Here is a 4,882-nt window from a genome sequence, read left to right on the forward strand (position 1 = left end):
CTTGTTTTCCCATACCTTTTCTTGTTCGGGACATCAGATTCAGAGACGTATTTGCAGTGCTGTGCTAGCTATGAAGAGATTTCTTCTCTTCTACTCTCCAGATTATGCCAACAGACCACCACTCASAAAAACACGATATGAGAAAGAAAGCCAAAACTTGAACATTTAGCAGCTAAACCCTTTTTGTAGAAAGTTAGAGTATCAGCCACTCCTAGCTGAAGGAGGTGGCCTGCAAAATGGCAGCCTCCGAGTTCAAAATTCCTACCAGGCAGTGTAGGTCACACCGAGTTACTGCCAGGCAGGTCTCACTGTGGTCTGCAGGATGCTGTAAATGGCAAAGGAAGTGATTTGCAGCACAGACAACAAAGCAATTTATTCTTTTGAGCTTGGAAAATTGAGACTGGATTCCACCTGCTGGCTTTGTATTTGGTAAGCATTTTCCTAAATATAGGCAAATTCAGTGYCAGAATACAGTGCATTAAAGCGTGAAGTCAAATCTTATTTTAAATTACTGAAGCAATGTGGCTTCTTTGACCACCTTTGTGAGATTATATCACAATTTTCTCAGCTGTGGAGCTAGGAAATGTTGTCAGCTGCTTAGTCTAATTTTTTCTTATCTCAACATCATCTTTGTACATTTGAATTAACGGGAAGGGCAAGAAACAAGAAAAAAGAAACCTTCAGCAAGTCATTCCTGAAGCAACATTCAGCAACCTTCAACTCTTCCAGACCTGCTGGAAATTTCATTCCTACTCTGCATACTTTCTATAACTTTTAATTGTTCCTTTTTGAAATACAAAGCAAATACCCAGGTTAACTTCCCCTCCCTCCCCCCGAACTACTCTGAACTCTTTCTATGCTTCATGCATGTATTTTCTTGGATCAGTTCTGCTTCCCACCTAGTGCATGGTCAAAATCCTGGAATGACCCATGTGCAAGGATTTTGGTTTCCTTGCAAGACTTAAGTAACTACTATGAATGATAGTGTGCATTTACATCCTTAGAGAGACAGTTCTGCAGTGAAAGGTTATAACTTCCTTTGCAAACAACAGAGTCTGTAGCTGCCTGTGCTCTGGAAARAGGTGGGCCTGGCTCCCTTTGATGGATCAGATTAGTGACACCATTCTGATAGCTTCAGGGACCAGAAAGCGAATACAATGCTCTGTGTGGTTGGACAATGCTTTTGTGATAAATCCAGCGATGCTTAATTCTGTCATTTGGTTGTTTGTGATGATAAGACCACAGAGTTAGATAGGTGAGAAATGTGAATGACAAGACAGGGTTTCACAAAGCAAACCTAATCTGTCAAATATCATTCACACTTAAACAATTTAAGAGACTTTCATTTTCCTAAAAATAGAACACCCCAAGCCCAGCTGGCTTACTTGTGTCCTACAGTCCTATGTCAGTATAGAGGAATGCACAGGCTATGCCATTTATTTCTCTATAGTTATTCCTCTATAAAGGACTGCAGTGATATTCATAAAGGTCATAAAATGCCAAACGATGTCCTATCTTCCTTCTATTTTCATAGAAGATAACATATATGTAGCAAAATTAAATGATTTGTAATTAGGAATTATACCTTGTCCAGACAAATGGAWTTTTTACCCTCTTCTGCAGCCTGAGACTTTGACAAGGAAGCTGAACTTTCTCCAGAGCTCTTGAYCCCTTCCTACTCCYGTTTCCAGTTTGCTGCTCATGTTCTTGTCRTCTGTACAGAAGCAAACAGAAGTCTTGCAGTGTGACATCAGACTCATCCTTTCACGTGTGGCTCCATACCAAGGGTGCCTGGGTTGTGTTACTGCTGTGCTACAACTGTATGTCCAAAGAAAGAGAACAGTGATAACAAACCTTCTGTGCATTTCATTGGAGGKCAATGTTCATCCATAAAGTGGTATTGCTAACAGAGCCTGGTACATTTTGAATTTCCAGATATCTGCCTATTTGGTGCTGTATATGGCACTAAATGGCAGCTGATACCTCCTRGGATCAGCTGTCCTCAACTGAAGAGTGAGAACATGTTTATACAATGCCATTATGGCTAGGGCTTAGCATGGGGGAGGGGGGAAGGAAAAAAAGCAATCTTCAGAACACACCTTSATGATTTTGTTCAGTGCATAGGTACAAGAAAGATGACCCTGTATGGTAAATGAAGAGGTAAACYGACATTTTTCTTATGGACTTTCCTGTAGTCTCTAAATCACTAACAAACAATTTTTGCTATGAATTCTTTGCATTTTTTTTAATTCATTACTGTAATATTGAAGAATATAATCCAAACAGATGGATGATTAATTATATGAGAAGTAATTAAAATGAAACATGATCTCATAGTTTAAYGAGTATCAGGATTTTTGGTAGTCATCTTATTCTCTGTGTCCTGTAGAACTTACTGATAAATTGTAATCTAGATATCAAGACTTCAAACCTGACAAGAAAAATTAAAGAGCTTCATTTAGGCAATTTGAAATTAGATTGGAGTACTAAAAAACTGAGGTAATTAAAATTTGGGAYGTCTCATCTGCCTGATTAAACATCCAACAAGATGCGTGAGTGACACTCCTCTCCAATCTTCATTTATTTGTTTAATATTAAAAAACTCCTCAGATGTATATAAGCCATCTGCTGTTTGCAGATTCACTGAGCCTTGCTATATTATGCGTCTGCAAAGCATTTTCATTTAATACCATTAACTATGGAAATTTGTTCATGAAATTTTCTAGTAGAACAAGCTTATGTTTTCTAGACATTTCTGATTATGGCCCAATCTTCTTCTCTCCTTTATCACCAGCAGCGCTATTTTTTGCATTCAGATTCCAGACTGCTATGGTGTGATAAATAACACGGGTCTAGTCACAGCAACGAGGTTCTCCTCTGCGTGTTTGGGCCACTTAACACTTATTTGTCAATACATTGCAGAAATCTCCACCTAGAAATGGGACCCTTACTCAACTGATAAACTGTAAGGCAGTTTGGAGCCTGAAGAGCTGTGTGGTGGATGTCATCTTCTAACATTGCCAGGGTAAGTGGAAGAGCATGACGACACACTGAGAGCTTCAGATAGAGGAAAKAGCAGTGTCTGCTGACTTGGAAATCAGGCAACTCAGGGAGGGATTCACTTGAGCAGYTACCTGGGCTGGTCATCTTCTCTCCTTTCTTCATATCCTCTCGCTGATGAAGTAGACGTTTAAAACCAAATAGCTGAACCATGTCTTAGCACTTCCCTTTTATTTCTTCGCAGTAAGGAGCACTCACAATAACTTGCACAAAAGTGCAGTTGTAAGATTAACTCAGGAGAATCCCAGCCTGGATCAGCTTCAGCCAGATCCGCTCATCTGCCACATGGCTGCCAGTGAACTGCTTCTACTTGCTCTGCCTCTATTTGCCTTTCTACCTCCTTTGCCTTCTGTCTCCTGGAAGCTGTTACACTTTYGTACAATAACAAGCATGCTGGGATTTGCTAGGACAGCTGCTTTAATTCAGCAAACATATGGAAATGAAAAGAAATATATCAGTGCCAGAAAAGAAACTAGCCCTTAGGTACYGGATGCAAGCCGAAGCAAGACCTAACAGTTGCAGTCAGCTAACACAGTGAGTTACTTCAGGTTTTTGATTTTACTGACTGACTTATTTTTGTTAATTTGGACATATACCTGTGGGTTTCAGTCATTTGACTTCTTGCCAGGTGTGGTATCTAAAAGCTTTAAATTCTTATTGATGATTTCTTAGCCTTACAAATCAGGACAGAGATGAAAACTCAGTAGGCATGTGCCATTTGCCCTTCAATTCTGATATCAGCTTCTACCAGCAAAATGCTGTGAGAAAGCCAGGCACAGGAGGAACAGTCCCTCACATCCATGCTACAGGGAGCCTGCTACCTACTGGCAATTCTGTGGGTCTCTTCAGGTCCTCTGAGGGGGAAAACTGTGGTGGAAGCTACCACTGACCAGTGAGACACTATCTTGCTGTACCAGGCCTTATCACACAGCATAAGTGTGTTTGAAGGTGGTAGTTGGCTCTACTCACCCAAGCACATGAGCATGGTACTGTTCAGCCATCAGTCACACAGCCAGCACTGAGGAGAAGTCATTGGTGCCACATAGCGAAGATTTAATCTCCCTCTGGGAAAAAGTGAGATTGAAACATGCATTTTTTCAGTAGTGAAGCGTGCAAACAATTTTCAGGTCAATCTCTACAGGCGTGGTTACTCTTCACCAACATTTCCCATTCACCTGACAACAGTAGTCAAAACTCAGTGTGGTTGTGTAGTTTGGAGTCAGGTAGACACATTTGAAGAGGTGAGTGAGCAGCTGTAGAAGCTGCTGGATGCAGAAGAGCAGCTGTGGAAACAAGTGTCTTGGCAGGTTCAGATACGTTTTAAGAACTCATATTTTCTTCATACAAAAGAAGTACAACCGCCTCTTTCCTTTGAGTTCCAGTATTTCACAACACAGACTGATGTGCACTGCACAGAGCCTTACAGCCCCACTACAAGCTAAGAAAGAAGTGTTAGCAGGAGAAAGACTAGATTCAGTATATCTTATTTTATTTTATGTCTCTTTGCTACTAATGACCCTTTAATCTCCTATGCAGTAGAGCATGGAAAGAAGAAATGGATAAAATGGCAAATCATTATAGTCCTACCTTATACACTTAATGTGCAGAATGCGGACATTAAACCAAGAGGACTGCATGTATAGTGTCTGGTCTATGAGCAAATAAGCACTTCAGTTTACGATGGTGTCTTTCAGAACTGGGTAGAGATTTAATTCAGGGCAACCCATGACAAGCTTATTGAGTATACAGAAGTGATAGGCTGCCTGTCACTCCAGTAATGATCTTTATTACCATCCCTGAGGTACGTTTCAAGGACAGAGAA

The sequence above is a fragment of the Rhea americana genome, unplaced genomic scaffold, assembly GCF_003343005.1.
Source record: "Rhea americana isolate MKP2758 unplaced genomic scaffold, rheAme1 scaffold_39, whole genome shotgun sequence".
Lineage (NCBI taxonomy): Eukaryota > Metazoa > Chordata > Aves > Rheiformes > Rheidae > Rhea > Rhea americana.